The sequence below is a fragment of the Podarcis filfolensis genome (genome assembly GCF_964270895.1).
Source record: "Podarcis filfolensis genome assembly, chromosome: 3".
NCBI lineage: Eukaryota > Metazoa > Chordata > Lepidosauria > Squamata > Lacertidae > Podarcis > Podarcis filfolensis.
Window position 1 is genome coordinate 52,513,454 of NC_139606.1, and position 21,015 is coordinate 52,534,468.

General features: G+C 40.1%; 1 protein-coding gene across 26 annotated transcripts in view; it reads right to left on the bottom strand.

Annotated features, from left to right (window-relative positions):
* FYN (FYN proto-oncogene, Src family tyrosine kinase) overlaps nt 1-21,015 on the bottom strand; it is a 105,885-nt gene that overhangs the window by 28,700 nt on the left and 56,170 nt on the right. For 9 of the 26 annotated variants that reach the window (XM_083608592.1, XM_083608589.1, XM_083608599.1 and 6 more), the window contains one exon: nt 12,323-12,401. The exons of 11 other annotated variants lie outside the window; for them this stretch is intronic. The gene's annotated coding sequence lies outside the window, so the exon portion shown is untranslated. Of the gene's footprint in view, nt 1-12,322; nt 12,478-19,238; nt 19,327-21,015 lie in introns of all 26 variants that reach the window. 6 more of the 26 variants (XM_083608601.1, XM_083608593.1, XM_083608595.1 and 3 more) reach the window with 3 other exon arrangements.

The following is a 21,015-nucleotide window of genomic DNA, read 5'->3' on the forward strand; positions in this document are numbered from 1 at the left end:
ATGAATATATTTTAGTCAGTTTCTCCTCTCTCTCTCTCTCTCTCTTTGCTGGCATGTATTTTCTTTGAGAGAGGTGGGGAGGAGCAGGCAGAAAAGTTTGATGGAGAGGTCATTTCCCTTTCTATTGTCCTCTTCAGCTTGGCTCCAGTGCCTGGGCAGTGCACGTATAAAAGCTGCTTGATTGCAGGACTGTGTGAGATGTGACAGAGGGTGTAACCTACATGTTTCTTTTCAAGCCAAGACTTTGAAAAGCTGTCCATTCCTTCTTGAAGACACTAGCTATGGATGATATCATTAGTCGCCTAGTTAAGTTTCAGGAGGAAGTACAAGCACATTGCTGGACTTGATTCAAAAGGACTCCAGGGTTTTTGTAGATATTTTTAAATACATCCTCCATTCAGCAGTAGCACCACAGCTCTGAACAACCAGAGGGCAAGAATCTATTTTCCGCTGTTATCACAAAGCATCTCAAATTCAAACCTGAGCTGAATGGAGGCATTCATGGTTTGGTAGAGCTGAAAACATGCATGCTCAGGACAAGCGGTGATGATATCATTCAACAAAATCTGGAAACTATTTGTGCCAGACCCCTTGGAGATTTATGTTCAACACCACAAGCGGTAAACAAGATTTTAATATAGTTCTAATGGATGATGTATTTCTTCCTCAAATGTTTGGATTGCTGGGTCATAGGACCATTTCAAAGTTTGCCATTACCGTTACCATAATTGTAGCAGCTTAATCTTGATCCACTTTCCCAAAGCAGTATTAGGAATTTTCTGAAGAAAGCTAAACAAAGTTTACAGGAATAATGAAACTTCAAGTGATAGAGCACAAATTTACCTTTCAAAATATTGTTCAATTGTACAGAATCAACAATTCTACACTCACCAATGTGTTCACTAACACATTGTGGCAACACTATACATCAGAAGTGGGGAGCCTGCTATACATTCCTACATGGGCCCCATTAAACTTGATAGGTCTTACTTCTGAGGTGCTATGTATAAGAGTTTGGGGGCTTGATTTAGAGAAAACACGCACAAAATTACGCCAAAAGTGTCATCCTTATGCATGAATATACAGTGAATATCTGTGGAAGGGATGAATTGTTAGGATCAATGACTCATCTAATTCTGTGAGGAACCATGAGAGTCACCTAGTCCAACCCCCCTGCAGTGCAGGTCTTTTGCCCAACGTGGGGTTCAAACCCATGACCATGAGATTGAGAGTCTCATGCTCTACTGAATGAGCTATTGCAGCTGTTGAGAAGCTTTGTACTGTTGATATATAGTTTATTAAACGTATCTTATGTCATTTGAAACAAGATGATCATTTAACTGACATGTTCCTGATGGAAGCTAGAGGAATATGTTGTATTGAAGGTAGAACAGCAGACAGAAAACTGTCAGTTAAATTGTCACTGCAGTCTAGCATGGGGGGGGGGCGGGCGCTTTGCTTGGAGAGATTTCTGGCTTTATACAGGCAACAACCATTTTATGCCGGGGTTACATTCTGAGGCACTACACATTTAAGTGAAATTGCGTATATCAGGAACACCATTGAAAAAGCCTACAAACACCCTTTGAAAACCCTTGAAAACCCCTTGAAAAAAACAAATTCCACCACAATTACTCCTTCCAAACTGCCCTGTCCAAACTCCAACTCTCCACAGGACTCAACAGTCAGTGCAAAGCCTCCTTGCAAAGGCTTATGGGATTGCTAGGCGCTGCTTTTACACTGTTTTTGCCCTTTCTGCATTCTTTTAGGGCCACTTTTGCACTTTTTCTAGTCACCTCTGGGTTTGTGGTGACGTGCACATGTTTGTGGCTATGTGTCAAGCACATATTGAACACACATAAAATGGTTGTTGGCTGTATTGAGACTCAGTCATCAAAAGGGTGGTCAGTTTTAATTTGTCCATTAGTGGACATTCTACCATGTCTTATTGACTCATAAATCAGTAAGAGGATGGAATTTCACCCAAATTTTAGTGACTGCATGGAGGGTCTTGGCTGATGTAAATAAAAGGGCAGGTTTTGTATTGGGTGGGTAGAGCAGCTCTTGGAGCTGAAGGAGGGGTGGGATTTAGGAAGGGGCAACAATGAGCTGGACCTAAGAGGCAGGCATCTGAAAGGTCTGTCATATGTAGCCCTGAACTGGACACAGGCACCTTGGAGGATGGAGTGAACCTCCCACTGACTTTGGGGAACATGCAGGATCCCGTGTCATGAACCCTGGGACTCCCTATGAGGAAGGGTACTCCTCAAAAGGGAAGCACTCTCTGAATACTCCTAAACAGCAGCAACTGCGATTAGGTGGGGGGATGGAAAGACAGGCTACATTAGCCCTTACTGTGAGCTTCCCAGTTGTGAAAAGCATAGGCCCTTAACTAGGTTCAGCCTGACTTCTTGTTCCTGCCTCCTACACTGAATGACCGCTGCTAACCCCTTGCTTTTGAAATTTTGCCTACTTTTGGACTGCTTAATTTTGGCTTTGTCTCATGTCCCTGCTATTGGACCACATCCATGCTTGGCTTGCATCACTGTGCTTGACCTCAGCTTCTCCTCTGTGTTTTTGGATAGCCCTGATGCTACTACCAGATCAAGATAGGACAGGGTAATGAAGATTCAACCCAGGAACTGATAATACTGGGGCAAAGAGCTGAAAGAGGTCTGCTAACAAGAGAACAGGATTGTATGACAGCCCTCAAGGAAGAGCTACGTGTAAGTAATAGTTGGTTGTTGTGAACCTGATGCTTGAGGGTTGAAGACCAAGGCTGCAATCTGTGAGCAGCCTGAAGGACTCCAGAATGAAGACCACGTTGGAGTCTCCATGTAAAGTCCTCTAGATGTATTAAGTTGTGTGTCAACTGGGGAAGGAGAGTGACAGGGTAATTGGCAAGGGTTCAGTTAGGGGATGGAAGTTTAATCTCATATAGTTACCTCCTTAAAGGGACGGTAATTCTGTTGCTTATACAGTGTCATTTATTCAAATCCTTGCACTCCTTCATGAACTTGGGTTGCTGTGTACAATATGGCAGGTGTATAACAGATAAAAATATTAAAAATACATCTTTGATTTTGGAACTTGTGTAAGCAGTATGGTTCAGAAGGGGAAAAACAATTTTTTAGACTCTTTTGATCTTGCTAAATGGGCTAGAACCCGTTAAATAATTTTTTGTAAACTCTTGCCCTTGCTTTCCTCCCACTCACTGTGGTCATCAGTTTTGCATGGAATAGACAAGAGCTGCCAAATACACAGAGTCCAGCTTAGCAGAATCCTTGCTACAATGCTAAACACTGTGCTGTTTTCATTGGGTATTGGTGCCTCCAAAGGGGGTGATTCTCAAATCTTTCCAGGCACCCACCTCACCTCCTGTAATGTGTGCAATGTTGTGAAAGCAGTCACCTAAAGGAAAAGCCCACATAAAACATTCTGTTCATGTAAATTATACTGTCAGCTGTTCCATATGTTCATAACTCTCCAGCTACTGAGCAGCTCCATTCACACAGCACAGCCCCTAACAGAGACAACACAGTTAGAAACACAAAACTAGAACTCCAAATGCAATGCAGAACAGAACACTGGACAGGTATACCCAGTTGCCAACTACGCATTAAGTCACATTCAACTACAATGCAAAACACATTAAGGAATTAAATGGCAAAAGTGAGCAAAAACCTTAAAAATAGGTTGAGTCACACTTATTCGTTATGTGCTCAAGGAGCCAAGTATGTAGGTAATTGTTATCCATTTTAGAGATGGAAATAGTGAGGCAGAGACAACTTGCAAAAGCAAGGCTTTGAGCACTCAGACACAAGCCATTGGCCTGTCTGGTGACCAACACAGGGGAATTAATAAATGGACTTCTAAAGTGTTTTTTTAATCTTTACTTTTTGATTTTTTAAAATCTGCACAGAGCTCCAAGTCTAACCAGAGCAGCAGTACTAGAGTGATAATTATCTGCCTTCACTATTTTACCCAGACTAAATAATTTCCTCACACTGTTATAATTTTAAAAGGCACAATTCCCTTAGCATCAGGCATCCTTTTTTAGTTCAATATTTTAAAACATTCTGAGCAGTTTATCCCAAATAAGATTTCTAACTCCATTGTCTGCACATCCTGCTTTCTGTAGGATCATCCCCCTCTCCCTCCAATTCTCTAATAAAAAATGAGTCACAGAGAAAACAACGTGAGGTAGGTATTGTAGGCTTTCGACTCCTCTTGGATGAATAAGTGCCTTGCCTGCTTCATCATGCCTTTAAATCAGAGTGTACTCTTAATATATATATATTTCTATCATTTTCTGCTTAGCCCAGAATGTAGAGAGGCATCCTAGTGGAATGTGACAGAAAGATAAATTCATGTCAATTCTGCCTTCTATTCACAGGGACCTCATTCCATTTTTAATGCAAAGTATTTTATTCCTTGACCCAGTAGGAAGAAGCATCCGAAATCACTAATATTTGACAAAGTCCAGACAGGTATAACAGCAAACAACATTGCAGGCAATATTGTGGTGTTTCCTGCTTATTTTCCATGATGGAAATAAAAAAGAAAAGTGAGAAGAGAAAGGAGAAAAGTCCTTCACAAAGGAATGCTGATCTCAAAGTCATGTGGTCTTTTCTGCTGCATAGAGATGGGAAAATGAGGCGGAAATTAAGTGACTTGCCAAAGTGTAAGGTGTGATCCAGAACCAAGCAAGAGCATAATGTGCCAAGTGGGAGGTATGCCTGTTTAATTATGTCAGTAGTATAACATCTGTGTTGCTAATGCCAGATTTCTTTACTGGGAAGGGATAGGCCGTGCTTTAATTAGGACCTATTACCCAATACTTTTAATTCTCTCTTTCTTCAGTGATAAACAAATGTTTATTTCAACATTTTTCATACTAACACTAGGTTTTGTTTTTTAAAAAAATGCTATTTTGTAACTCTTTTGTTACCACGGGAACTGGGGCAGTTTCAGCCAGGCACTCATGGGCTGAGACAACGCAGCTTGTTTTCACAGTTCAGCTAGGAATCGGGAAGGTTGTTCCTCCTTCCTAGCTGAGAAAGCTTCAGTGCTCCCTCCACTCACGGGTGAGTGGGCAACCACCAACTGCGCTCCCTTCAGCTGAGCAGTTTCACGGAGCCCCCACTCTGCCGGCGGCTCACGGGAGACAGCCCTGGGCTGGGAGCTCCTTTAACTGCTCAGCTGAGGTAAGGACAGCTGCACACTCCTCAGTCGAGCAGTTTAAAGATGCAGAGGGAAGAACAAGCTGTATCGGCGCCTCATATTGGTCCTGGACGATATAGCGATATATCGCCCAGGCCTAGTATGTAAGAGAAATGGCACTGTACACCTCACAGATCATTTGCCTGTTTCTTCTTTCTGTCTTAATGAACTAGCACCCCAAGAGCAAAATGGCTGAGAGATGCATATGAAGTCAGTCTCACATGGTACTCTCCAGTTCTCTTGACCTGAACATGCAGCTGGGAGGAGCCTTTGGTCAGTTATATGCACACAGCTCAGCTTTGGAGTCCATTATAGTTTCTGCTTATAGCATGCTTATTCCAGGACAGCTGCTACTCACCTCTACCTGCTATAGAAATGGCACATGAAAAGACGTCCTTGTTGCCCACAGAAGACAATTTCCTGGCATTTGTCAAGGAGGAACACAGACAACAAAAAGATGACTTATCTACTGTACCATGTCAAGTATGCCCTTTCTTGTTTTCTTTTCTGCTTCTCTCAGTTGCTACTTTCCATATCTATGTTACATGGAACAAATTTATGGTTATATTGTGCCATTTCACAGCATTGATTCAGCCCCAAATTGGCACTGATATTTACAGCCAGTAAGGACACAGCAAGACAATAGCAATGTTACAATTATGGATGTGTTGCCTTTGCTCTGGTGGTGGTGGGGTGGGAAGAAGGACACACACTAGAAATAAACCCACATGATCACCTTTTCCTGTGAACAAAACTGCCCCTCTCCAGAACAAATGCTGTAGCTTATGAGCTATCTTTCATTTTATATGTACAGATAAGCCTCACAGAAAGAAGCTGATGGAAGGAAACCGAAGAAACCAAAGTAGAGCACTCCATGGGATGAAAATCCACTAGTATTCTGGGTGATGCAGTAATCAAGGAGAGGAAGAATTATCTTGCAGACCATCATCAAAAGCCATCTTCTTTCTTTTGGCATTCTGAGAACCATTGAGGTACTTCAAAAAACAACAACAACTCACCAAAAACAACCTTAGGATATATTCACCACTAGCTGAAAAGGAACAGGAAAGTCAGTGTTCCATCTGGACAGCAGTAGCAAAAACTGACTTCACTTGCTGTGCTTGTTTAAGGAACAGTCGCTGTGGTGGAACTGGCAGGGTGCCCATGAGTCAGGGGGTCACCTGGCAAATCCGCAAGAAAACACATTAGCACAAAGTGGCTGTTTGAGCAGGCGTAATCAAAAACTCTCCAATGCAGGAAATGAAAGAGAAGGAGGCTCACCTCCAAGCTCCCAACAAAAGGCCACTTTGCCAACTCTTCCCATTTTGAACAGAGTTTCATTGCCAGATAATTCTATGAGTGTTAGGGCCTCCTTTTTTTGTTTTGTTTTGTTAACAGTGAATTCTTTTTCCATTCTCTTTGCTTGTACCAGTTTCAGTCAAGGAAAAGAGCAATGTTCAGTTGGAAGGAGAGTAATTTCAGCAAACTTGTTTAAGCAAGTATCACTGAAATCCATCTGCAAGACAGGCAGATTCTGTCATTTCCCCAGAAATCTATTTATATTTTATAAAAAGAACTTATGCAACCTTTATATCATGGAGCACTAATTAGTATAAGCTAAGAAGTAGGTCTGTTTTATTTTTAAAGAGTGGAGGCATACTCTTCTTTGAAGCAGAAATATATAAATTGTAAAGATCTATTATTATTTTTTTCAAATTCATACTGTTATTAAGTTATGCCCTTAGTTTTAGAAGCTCACTTTGATTTGCCCAATCATATTTATTGTGCACTAAAAGTTTAATGGAAGATCCAAAAGACACACCTTTGTACCCTTTCACACTGCTTTCACAAAAGTTTAAAGCTTTTTGTACTCTTTAAAAGGAAGGGGATTATCTTGGTCACTTTTTTTCACGTTTTTCCCCCATGAAGATACTAAGAACAGGGAGGAAATGACACCGTGAGCCTCTCTGCACAGTCTCATTACTTCTCTGTAAAAAATACAGCTGCTCCACGATTCCTTACCACTAACTCTCAACTATTTACATTTATATGCCACTCTTAGTTACCAAAGTAGCTTACAACAGATTATAAACAAAAGCAAATCACTGACACATTATAATAGACTACAATAAAACAAGTGAGAGACAAAATACAAAACCAGAAAAATTGCAAATGCCTGGTAAAAATAAGGCTTTAAGTGCCCTTCTAAACAGTCAATAGTCATTTCCATCGGGCATATAGCAGATCCAAGATAGGACTTTCTTTGGGAAAATGTTATCGAGGGGCCATCATGACAAGCATCCATCAAGTGCTTGTGTTAGGGAACAGCGATCCCCTTTACTCTATGCATCGGTTAAGAGAGTGGAGGAGGAGGAGTTGATGTAGGTAGAAGAAGGAGTGATAGAACAATTAGCAATGAGGAATACATAGTACTAGCAGTACACTTGTGCTATTTGGCTTTTCCATTCACTTACAGTACATGTGTTCAGATCATGTTTTCATCATTTGGTCAACTAACTCATCAGTCGGATTAGAAAGATGCCCGCAATTAACTGAACTGAAGGTTTTGTTTTGTTTTTTAAAACTGTTTTAAACTTAAGTACCTACAAAAACCAGAGCTGATAAGTGCCATAGTGTCACAGGGGAACTTCTTTACCTCAGAAGTAGATGCCTGTTTCAACACGTGCAGCAAAATATATACACCTGAAAGGTCTAAAAGAGTAATCTTGTCATATGTTAGTTACTTGGTACTCCAACTGCTACTAAAGACTATAATGAAAGCATTTTGTCAACATTTTATAGGATATAGCTTCTAAGGACTTTACCCAGCTATGTTTCCTTCAGGCAGCATTATAATAACAAAATATTTGAAGCTCCAGTGGCCTATTTGGATGTGTATGAATATGTAGTAAAACGTACTTCACCCTGCAGATAATTCTCCTGAAACTCAATTCACTGTTATGAGCTTAAAGACGAAAATGACTTGTAACAATGAACTGGCTCCATTTTAAACTCTAGGGAGCAAGTAAGTTTAGGAAAAGAGGAACTGTTTAAACCTCTTTGATCTTAATCTTTGCTTAGAATGTAAAAAAAAATTAAGGAAAAGATTAACATTATCTTTATGTATTATGATATAATATGCACAAATGTATCCTTTTGAATACATTTTAAAGTACAAGCTTTGCTGGTTTTTGTTCTCTGCAATTGTTGAGGCTACATTGCAAAAAGAAGCAAGAAAAAGAAAAAAGATAAGCACCTTTGGTGTTGTTTTTTTTTGGGGGGGGTAATTTCTCAGCATGCTGGAATTCCAAAGAAATTGGACTTTTTATCATAGAAACATTGGGAAGGAAATACCATGGGAATAGCTCCATGTTAAATATGTAAAAATTGTTAAATAAGCAGAAGCATTTACATGCTGGTGACAGCAGATGGACAAGTCTATTGCCAGTAGTGAAAAAAACAGGACAGGGAAAAGGGAATGTTTTCCTAAATGACATCTAGAAACTTGTAGAGATTTCAGTCCACGTAGAACAGGGGCACAAAACCTGGTTTTACTAAGGATCATATTGTGGAAATAAACCATTCATTCATTCATTCATTCTTTCACCACATTTTTTCCCTGGTGGAATTTAAGGTGACTTACAAAAAAAGAAGAATCGCTAAAAACACAGAGAAAAAAAATCATCAAAAACAATGAAACATTAATAGAATTAAAACTATATAGATATATAAAATCTGTTTAAAACATACAAATAATTACAATGAAAACAGCACTGCACCAGCCCTTTCATCAAAAGCAGTTAGTTCCCCAAAGTCTGCTGAAAGAAGACAGTTTTCACCTGCCGGCGGAAGGACAATGAGTCCAGTCTAGCTTCTCCAAGGAGAAAGTTTCAGAGTCTGAGAGCAGCCACCGAGAAAGCCCTTTCCTGTGTCCCCACTAAGTGGACCTCTGAGGGTAGGGAGACCAAGAGAAGGGCCTCCTCTGAAGATCTCAAAACCCAGGCAGGTTCGTATGAGGAAATACGGTCTTTCAGATACCTTGGGCCTAAGCCATGTAAGGGCTTTATAGGTCATAACCAGCACTTTGAATTGTGCCCAGAAACAGACAGATAACTAGTGGAGCTTTTTCTAATACAGTGGTACCTAAGGTTAAATACTTAATTCGTTCCGGAGGTCTGTACTTAACCTGAAACTGTTCTTAACCTGAAGCACCACTTTAGCTATTGGGGCCTCCTGCAGCTGCCGCACCTCCGGAGCCCGATTTCTGTTCTCATCCTGAAGCAAAGTTCTTAACCTGAAGCACTATTTCTGGGTTAGCGGAGTCTGTAACCTGAAGCGTATGTAACCCAAGGTACCACTGTAAGGGAGTTGTCTGCTCCCTGTAACCAGCCCCAGTCAGCAATCTGGCTGCAGCTCTTTGAGCCAGTTGAAGTTTGTGAGTGCTTTTCAAAGGAAGCTCCATGTAGAGCACGTTGCAGGGGCCATTGCTTTACTAGTCTTAAACATCATTGGTTGTGCTACATAACCTGCGAAGAATGCAAAGTTAAAGCTTTGGCAGAGTTGGACTTAAGTGCATGTCTGATTTTATCAGGTGGGATAGAAATTGCAAGCTTGAAGAACTCTCGAAGGAAGGGCCTTTTGTTATAGGAGTCACCCTCTCTGGCAATCCGTCCGTCAGCATGTGCATTTAGTGAGCTCCAAGGACACAGTGCAGGCTTTTGTGCTCCTTTACGTGGGACCACGGCCAGGGGCTTTAGTCCCATCAATGAGTGTATGGGTGGGTAGTGGCTGAGCTGGAAAGAGGGGAGTTGTTTGGCTCATGGCAGCTGCTGTCTTTAGCTCATTTTGATTCCTGGAAAAAATCCCAGGCAGCACAGTGCAAGGAGCAGCAACTATAAACTCTATTAAAAGAAAGGGAAAAAAACCCTGAGTAAGTGAAAATGTACTTTATCTAGAAGCTGAACCACATATTTCAGCTTCTAGGGTTAAATGAGGTATAATGTCAGCTGTCTAAAGGTTTATTTGCTAATAGAATTTTCTATATGGATTGGCTGAACCTCCAAGAAAATGTAATTTGGAATCTCACCCCCCCTCCCTATTATCCAATATATATTACTCTTCCAATTTCTTAATTTACCTGGATTTTTATGCAAGGAGGCAGCATGGGCACCGATATTTTGGATTTACAAATCGTTTTATAAACAGATACTTTTTGCCCCTTAAAAGGGTCTCCCAAGTGGCTCCCATACATAGTAAGAATAACAGCTGTACTATAGACGCTCAAAAGCATACTAATAACTAAATGAATCCAAAAATAGCCTGAGACTGGCCCTTGCATTATGCCTGTGGTGCATTAGTGGCAGCAGCACTGATCCTTCCTACACTGCCAGGGATATGCACCATACATTTAAAGCACCCCCTGAATCCTGGCACCTGTAGTTTATCCCTCACAGAACTACAAGCCTGAGCACCCTTAACAAACCACAGGTCCCAGGATTCTTTTTTTTTTTGGGGGGGAGAATGTGGCTTAAATGTATGGTGTGTGCACAGCCCATATGAGAAGAATATTCTTCCTATGCTTGGGAGTGAGTCCCTGAGTGAACTGCTGCTGCATGGTCATGGGATTCCCATGTCACCTGACTGCATGGGAAGGAATGGGGCTGCTGCAACTCCTACGGTGCCAGAGTAATGCAAGAGAAGCCAGCCCTGGTGCCATCCTTTTTCTTTTCTTTTTTATTAAAGATTTTCTTGTTTTACAGAAGTATGTGTAATGTCTCTCGTATTTTTTCCATGTAACGTTTTTACAAATCAGTTTCATTTGTTGTGATATTAGGGGGGGGGGGAAGGGGTGGAGAGGGTGAAGATGGGGGGTGAGGTCAGGTGGCGATGTTTCTATTTTGCTTAATGTATGTAGGGTTTGGTGTCAGCCTTGGTCATGCTGTTCATTTGTGTTTCTTTGGTGGTGAGAGAGGTTGGGGTTGGCCTAGGGTGTGGTTGTTTGTTTGTGATTGCCCTGGTACCATCCTGAGTAATCCATTCACACACCCATCAGCTGATTATTTTGCTCAATTTTGCATATCTTTCTGCATTCCAGGAGCAGAACCTACCAAAATGTATTCTACAGCAAAAAATCAACCAATCATAGAATCAGAGTTGGAAGGAAGACACCAAGGGTCATGTAGTCCAAACCCTGCATTGCACATTTCTGTAATCAAGGCACAAATGATACCCCCTCTTACCTTTCGGTTAGTGTTTATATGGATTAAAGCCTGCATTTTACCACTGCAACAAGAACTAGGTTATCCACCTAGTAAAACTAATTCGTATTAATGTCTACTTTAATGTCTTAAGGCTTTAAACACGTTCAATTTTAATAGTGACCTATCAATACATATCTCATTGCTTTGCATGGCTTCAAAGAATCACAGGAACTATACTTTGTTAAGGGTACTGGGAATTGTAGCTCCATGACAGGGAAACTACAAGTCCCAGGAATCTTTCAGGAAACTAACGTGTTTTAAATGTACATTGGATGTGCTTTAAATGTTTGGTGTGGATCTTCCCTTAGTAATTTTAATCACATATTCAGTTAAAAATGTATAAAACAATGGATTACTAGAAGTTGTAAAGAAAAACAAATTACAAATGGCAGCTGTGTGTATACACACATTCCCAACACAACTTCTAAGATTTCTTTACACTTGCTATGGTTTTTTTTATATAACTCTCATGTCATGTTTAAACAAAATTCAAATGACTAAGAAATGCAGTATGTTTCTGCTGTTCAGCTCCTTCAGAACTGTAAGTGCAAACACTTAACAGAAATCAGTGGTTCTGGTCTCAGTTTTTTCCACTGCATGTTGCAAAAACTTTACTCACTTTTTCCTTATAATTGCTTATTATTAATAGATGGTATGTGGGAGCTATTGCCCACATTGGTTGTTATCAGCAACTGAGTACAAAATGCTACCTAAGCAGCAACTAGACTTTTTACCCATATTTATGAACTCTCAAGGTGCCCATGAACTGGGTCAAACAGTTTTCCATCTTTGCCTATTATGAAAAATTATGAATTGTTGATGTGATTCAAGGTACTCACTAAGAGCTCATCCAGACTTCTGTTTGTCCCTTGATTTCCAGTTACAGGTCTGAAAAGTTCTTTCGTCTTGCCACTTTTCCTGGGAAAACAAATTGCCAATCAGGTTTTCTGCAGACTGACGTTTGTTCCAATTCAGCAGTAAAGAGCAGGTATTCCTGGGGAAAGCGGCAGGAAAAAACTAAAACCTGTCAGACACATGACTAGAAATCAAGGGAGAAATAGAAGAAATCATGGAACAAACAGAAGTGTGGATGAGCCAGCACAAGACAGAAGAAACTGTCAGAAATGTGTACTTTGGCCTATACACAAACAAAATTAAATTTCTGAAACTGAATTATCCTTTGCTCAGCTAACTTCCCTTCAGTCCAAAATTTCCAGGGCAGTTTGTATTAAGGACAGTTTGGATTTGGGGGAGGCTGCTTCTCAGAATATGTACACACACACACACATGGTCTGCATGTATTCAATCTGCTAAATTCAATATGCCTTCTTAACAGTAATTAAAGCATTAATAGGATTGCTCAGTAGATTAATTCATTAAGTTTAGATTTAGAAGGTAGAGTCTTAGCCAGATCTTAATCAGATTTGTCACCACCGTGCTTAAGATAGTTTCCCAAATAATACATTGTTTGTATGTCAAATACCGGTAATCTTAATTGTAACATAGTTTTTATTCATTTCCATCTTTAAACTGTTTAACATGGTTGCATTGAGATATATCTTTGTCTATATTAGAGCATATGTCATGCAACAATGACATAAAATTAAAAATAAAGCAATAATAAAGACTCAGATAAACATTTCTGAATATATTAACAAACTTGTGTCAAAGTATATAGCTCAGTCAGTAGAGCATGAGACTCTTATCATCTAATACTATAAACAAATTAAAACCTTAAAAACTTCACACAACATTACACACACACACACACACACACACACACTTCAGAATGCACAGGACAAGAGTCAAGGAATAACAGATAATCAGTTATATTCACTACATTCAAAGACTTCTAAGCAATTGGGTCTTTTTCTTATCAGTGCAATTGTTGGGGGGACAAATGCAGCTCTACCTATAGAGGGTTCCACACTGGGGGTGACATCTAAAAGAAGACCATATGTCTTGCCATTGTGAAACAGGCCATGAGCAGGGACAACACCACTGCTTTTAGCGTATGAGCTGGCAGTATTGGAGAAGGTGATTCTGCAGTCACCTGTGGTTCAAACTATCCAATGTTTCAAATACTAAGACCTTGAATAGAACCCAGTGCCTCACAGGTAACTAGTGCAATCCTTTCACAATTAGTGCTATAGTCCAACAGCTGAACAGCCACATTCTGCACTTGCAGGAGCATCCAGACCAGTTTCAAGGGCAGTCCCATGTACAGTGCATTGCAGTAGCATTGTCACAAGGTTACCCAGGCATAGATTTCTGAAGTTAGACTATCCTGGTCCAAAAACAACCATGGCTTGCCATCCCAGCATTGCCTGGGATGTTTCTGCACAGCATCTCCTAATTCCGATGGAACTGAGAGACACAGTCAAGTAGCATCAGCATACTGATGACACTGCGCTGCAAATCTTCAGATGACACCTCTCAGTGTCATCATACAGATGTTAAATATCATGGGGGAGAGAATAGAACCCGGTGGGATCCAATAGCACAAGTGCTAGGGACCAAGCAGATGTTCACGAATGCTATTTTCTAGTAGCAGTCCTACAGGAAAGAATGAAACAACTGTAACATGGTGCCCCTGACTCCCAATCCACAGAGCTGCTTCAGCAAGATAAGGTATCATCTTCTCCCCAAAATGCAGTCTTCATTCTTCACCTTAATGTGCACATTCAAAATTGACTTTAGTTAAGCTGTTACATTTTACAGAGCTGGACAGCAGCTTCCGTACAAAGAGTCATAGATAGAGAGATAGAGAGATAGACAGACAGACAGACAGACAGACACACACACACTTATATTCCCATACTAACCCCCCTCTCCCAAAAAAAGCAGAGAGGGAGAGTAGGAGAGAGCGAGAGCGAGACAGGAAGAAAGAAAGAAAGAAAGAAAGAAAGAAAGAAAGAAAGAAAGAGAAAGGTGGAAGTTAATTTTGTCCATTCCTGTTAATATTTCTGTAAACGTTTTCTCATCTTTAGAACAGTTTTCTTGAAGCATAACAATCAATACTCTGGCTTTGTTTGTAGCTATTCTCTTTTAAATGATTTTAATCACTGCGGCAAGAAAAAGTAAACAGCAGAGTGTTCAGCACCCCTCATCATCTCAGTAGCCTATTTTCTGCATGGGCAGCTTTGTCCTTTAGTTTCTTCAGCATAGAACCTAATCATGTCGTCCCTAATTGTAAGTGATACATACTCGTACATCTGTTTTCTCTGTAGAGCCTTTTAGAATTCTCTGAAGGGCACAGGAAGGATGTGGGCTCCTTTTTAGATTCAAATGAGGCAAATTAGCCTTACATTGGGTGCCACAAAGTAATGCCTATGTTACATTTAAGCGTGAGAAAGCGGAAGGAAACACACCACACACCATTCCTATGTAGGTTAACAACTTTGCCAAAGTTCATTTTGCCTTCCCGCTCAAACTGATTTTAAAACCTCTGAGGTTCTTTCTTTCTTTCTTTCTTTCTTTCTTTCTTTCTTTCTTTCTTTCCTCAAGGTAAGGAACGGTTGCCAAAGAGACACAGGGGAGAGTAAGAAAAAAGTGCAATAATTATGCAACAAAGAAAGTTAACTATCGTTTCACCTGTAGATATTTTTACATACATTTACATGCATCAACAGTTCTGAAAATGCACAGAACCTATTTAAATGCAGTGCTCTTGAAACAATTCCACACACTTGGGAATTGAATGGCATTTCATCTGTCCTTGTTGTGAACCCACGTGGTTTCACTTCAGCCCTAGTATTGCATCTCTGTAGGAAGCAAGGTAAGGCTGGGAGAGGGTCACAGCCCAATGAACTGCAAGATTCAGGGGTAAAACACATAATAACTGTATTTCACAAAGTCAGACAAATGGTGCATATCACCTGCTATTGTAAATCTTCAGTAGCAGGTTTGTCCCATGGCCTGAGGCAGAGATCATTTTCAGTCTTGCTACCAGAAATGGCCAGAAACAGAAGATGAACCTTATACATGCAAAAGCACCCATCCCACTGAGGCGCTGCAGTGGATCTTGCTCTTCTCCCGCATGTTGCTACAAAAATTGATTTTTTTAGTGACAATGGCCTGATTCGCATGCCACAGCAAGTCAAACCTTTGCTTAGTATGACCACATGAGCCTGCAGGCTTCCAGAGGGGAATGTGGTAATGGTTTTAGCTCTCCCTGGCAAATAATAAGCTGGAAAACCATAGTGCAAGCCTTTGATACAGCTCATGATTAGTCTGGAGAGAGTGGTTTCAGACAACATGCCAAGCCATATGTTAATGCATGAGCACTAAGCTGCCACTGTGGTTGGTAACTGTGAGAAAAGGATGCTGGACTAGATGGGCCTTTGCCCTGATCCAGCAGACTCTTCTTATGTTCACAGTAGTAGAATGAACAGGGAGGAGCAGATTAGCTGAATCTCCTCTCCTGGAGTCTACACACCCACACATTCATGCTAAGCTATGATTTGGAAAACTACTCAAGAAACGGGATTTGGAGATAACTAAATTTGGAATTCCTGGGTACTATATAATTTCCAGACCTTGTGATGAACATGCAATGCTTACTGAACACGCAACTGCTATGTAAAAGTATGCCATTCATTTGGTATAAGAAGAACTTGCTATTTAAAACGAAAGTGACTTTCTAATTTAGCGGGTTCAGATTACCAGGCACAAAGGCTGAGTCCAATTAATCAAATTTCAAGGCCAAGAGTTATCTGCTCCGTTTGTCTCCTCCTGTTTTCCCAAAGTAGAGCAGGTTTCAGTCACAAATTTTACACTAAATACTGGCACTTCCATATTACTATTGCCTTACACTGGCAGTTAGCAGAGGAGCACATATAGCCATCCTGTACCTCAGGCACAGCAGGATTTCTCAGAGCTCATTGTAAGTTTTTTTATAAAATTAAATTTGAGAATTTCCCAACTTCAAAGCGTGAAATGCGATGACTGATAAAAGTAGTGAGGAGAAGAAATGAGTCTGAGGAGAACAGCACAGTTTCAGATTAAATGCAACTAGTCGTCCAAGCAAGTTAGGGGAAAAAAAATCATGTGAAGTTAATAGGTATGTATCTTGGTAATTAAGCCTTAATTTAAAATTATCTTTCTTCAAATACTTCTCTAGGCAAGAACCCTATAATTATGCCTGCATATATATATATATATATGCATGTCATAATAAAATGCCAGCCATATGATTTTCACATACATTTAACTTTAACAATTATTTATGAAAATGGGAATAGGAAAGGCATATATTGGTGCACAGGATTTTCCAACAGGACTAAAAAGGTCAGAGTGAGAGTAAGTGTAAACTTTCTCTTTCTCTGTGTGTACACAATGTATGCAAGGTTCTCTTTTCCCCAAAGTCAAAGGTTCCTCTCAGTGAATTGGGTTAGACAGAATCAGGGGTGAGGTGGCAGTTACTGCCAAGTTCATTCCATTGAATAGGAGACATTCACTCATACAACTTTGGGGTGCGGGAGCCCCGAGTAACCAATGTTTGGGGTAAGAGTCAAGTTGTGTCCCACAACAATTGTATTCCATTTTCTTTGTGCTGTTTGAACATAGCTCTCATTAAAAACTGATCTCTCCCAGCACAGGTAGTTTAACGGTGGTGAAGATGACATGTGCGGGAGGTACAAATGGAGCAGAGACATGTGCCCAGGGGTTCAGAAGGAAAAGGTGATGGGGAGCATGAAACCATCAGGTCTCAACTCAAAGCCTGTCTCAGAAAGAAGGAGTGGGCAAACTGGAGAAAGGTAGTTAAGAAGCTGAGTACCACAGTGGAAGGGCAGGTAGTAGTAATATAATTTATTTATACCCCGCCCATCTGGCTGGGTTTCCCCAGCCACTATGGGTGGCTCCCAACAGAATTAAAAGCACAATAAAACATCAAACATTAAAAACCTCCCTAAACAGGTAGGATCAATTATAGGTGCTGAGCAGAGAGAAAAATGGTAGTAAGAGATAAGCAAGGTATGAGTGCATCTAAAGAACAATGTTTATGCAATTTAATCACATTTCAACTAGGAAGTGCCCGTATCCTCCAGTAACTCTAGGCATTCATTCTTCTTAACAATGAATCCCTTAGCCCTAGTACACTTGTTTGTGAGGTACGATTTCCTGCTGTGTTCCATGATACAGTGGTACCTCGGGTTACAGACGCCGCAAACCCAGAAATAGTACCTCGGGTTAAGAACTTTGCTTCAGGATGAGAACAGAAATCGCGCTGCAGCGGCACGGTGGCAGCGGGAGGCCCCATTACCTAAAGTGGTACCTCAGGTTAAGAACAGTTTCAGGTTAAGAACAGACCTCCAGAACGAATTAATTTCTTAACCTGAGGTACCACTGTATAGTTATAACCCCCTATCCCTCTTCATTACCAACAGGCATTAAGTACTCATTGCCCCATCTGTTGTGCATTCTACAATTTCCAGATTATTCAAGGATTCATATTCATGAATTTAGATTTCCTCTATAACCTTTAGAATAAGAACCAATCTATGTAATTAGCACATTAATTACAGCTTAATCACATACTCAGTGATGACATGCACAATGACCTTACCTCTTGAATTAAATACTTCATAATGCTTGTTCATAGCACCCCACATATAATCTCAATAGCTACTAGTTTATATTAAAGCAGTTTTCCTTTATGTTCCACATTCATGAGATAGTGCATACATGTACATAAGGCATAGCAACAAACCTAATGTAGCAATACCAGCAAACTTAAAATGCTGATTTGCAAAGTGAATTGTATCCTAATAGCCAATAATGACATATAATATATAATAAAATTTATAATATACTTTAAAATAGCCCCCCCCAATGATAAGCTCTTTCAAGGTGGGATCAGAACCCCAAAATACCACCTAATTAAAACCCCTAAGTATCACACACCTCATTTCAGGGGGAAAGTTCTTATTGGAGAACATTCAGCACAGCTTTTTCTCATCAAAAGAATAGAGTTCTCAAAATATTTGGAAACATTTTGGTAAGCAATACAACTTTCATTTTTAAAAGGTGTACTCAATTTTATCTTGAGAGAGGCAGATAACAACAACAGATATTGGTTCAGCTTTTGTGGCTGGAAGTTAACATTATTAAGTCAACTTGTGTAGGACAGGACAGCATGTATCTGAAATTGAGTGTAAATGGCTATCAGATTTTGAAGAGCTGGAATCACTGCATCAAGCTCATCAATTTTGTTAACAGTTAAACCAAATAGTTTTAATCAGATTTTGAATAAATGTGCAATTACTTTTGGGGAAAGAAACTTTCATTTTTAAAACAAAATATTATCAAGGAACTAGAACAGAATCCAAATCAAGACAAAATATGAGAAAACAGAATGAATCACTTAACAAACAAACATACACTATATTCTCAAAGCTGTTTGGGTTGTGAAAAGACTAGGAAAACCTGGTATGACCTTTTTCCAATGCCAGTGGCATTTAATTTAATTGATTATCTGCATATTCTGAGTAACAATCATGCTAATTACCCATGGGGTTTAAAGCAATCAAAGTACTGATGAGAAAACAGAGTGGCACATGTGTCTGCGTACAGGCAGCCTGTGTTGCTATTTAAATGCAGATCCTCTATAGTACAGTTGTCTTGAACAGAGGAGCCATGTCTGCAGCTGTCACATCAGCTGACAAGGGATCATTACTGCTATTTACATACAGCTGACAATTAAATAATTTCCTATGGAAGCAGAGCAAACACTGACACTTATGTGAAAAATACCTTTTTTCTGAAGGTATTTCACATTCTTGTGCACAGAAGAAAACAGTGCAAGCTCTGTAAAAGTTCATCTGCATACTTTGCTGTAAACCTGAAATAATTCAAAAATACTTTTAGAACACAGGTGATTGCACAAATTCAAGTTTTAGACTGGGATAGCTATTTTGCCTTCATTAAACCAATGGATTAATGAAATATGAGTTGAACCTCCTATAGTTTGGAAATAAACTGAAGGTTTGTGAACACACAGACACACACACACAGACACACACAGACGATAAATCTCTTTAGTTAGATCTTCCCAGATTACCAGGTACATGTATCAATGCAAATAAAAAAAAAAAATACAAACTACACTTAAGCATCTGGACTGAATTCAAATATACCCTGAATACTACAAAGAAAATCTACGTTGAGCATTTGAAGAGTCATAGTAAATGGATCTATTTATTTATTCTGCATATAAGATTTTCTGTATTTCCTCATGCGTAGTTGTCTTCAAATCTACGTCAGTTTATATTCCACATGATAAACAGGATTATAACTGGAGACCTAACATATAAAGCAAGAGGGGGGGTAGCCCTTCAGATGATGTTTAATTCCAACTTTCCTCATCCCTGACCAATAGCTATGCTGACTGGGGCTGATGGAGTCCAACAACATCTGGAGGAAGAAAGATTAGCCAACTTTGAGATAGATGAATGAGTTAGAGAAATTTGCTGGTTTAAACCTTGCTTTAGCAACAAGCTCAGGACCAAAAGAAATGTGACGTTATTCACTCATTTACTAATTGCAGAAACGTTTTTAACAGTGCAATGCTGTTCAGTAGTATGTACCACTGAGTTCAATGGGGCCCACTCCCAGAGAAGCGTGTACAGTTCTGCTGCTCCTAAATAGCTGCCTCAGGAGGCCCCATCTGGATGGGAACTTGGGGGAGGCTTTTTTACTCCTTTGCCCCTGCAATATGAGAATAACAACACCAATCTACTTTAGTGGGCTGTTCCTAAGATAATGTGAGCTGCTTTGTACATCTGGAAAGTACAATATGCTTCTCAAGTTAAAATGGCTCTAACAGTGCAATCCTAACTATAGAAAGTTTGTGTAAGTTACATGAGTAACTAGTGTAAGATACCCCATTCCAAACTTCATTCGGGAGAAGTTTGACTGACACTACCATTTGCCAGCTAAATTCTGCTGGGTTACTAGATCACATGTCCTAGCTGAAAGGGGTCTAGAATAGGTATGTGTTTCCTTACCCCATCCTGCACTGACCATGTCCCTTTTTGGGGCCTTTGGTCAGTATAAATTCTACCAAATTAAATTCTGGTACACCACCAGCTTAACCAGGGAGAAGGACTTCTACTGGTGTAGCCCCAGCTAAGCCAGGAAGACCTAGGATCCACTGAATCCCAACTCCCTTATCCTGGCAGATCGTGGGTTTGAATTGCACTGTTACTTATTTCCTGAAACGAAGATGGGCTTAGGTGCACCTTCCTCTGCTCTTCATTCCCCCTCCCGCTCCACTTGAGTAGAAAGCAATCCAGCCCCAATACTGTGCCTCTCCAGATTTGCCTCTACTGGGTATTGATTAAGGTAGGTAGATATATTGAAAAATATGGTGCAGCAGCCCCTAAGTCATATCACACTAGTATTGGAAATACTAATCAAAACAAGGGTGGAAAAAAGGAGTACAGCTAAAATAAGAGTGATGCAAGTTTCAAAATCGCACTGATTAATAATAGATAGTACACTTGGGGATTTTACTACTGATTTATTGAGA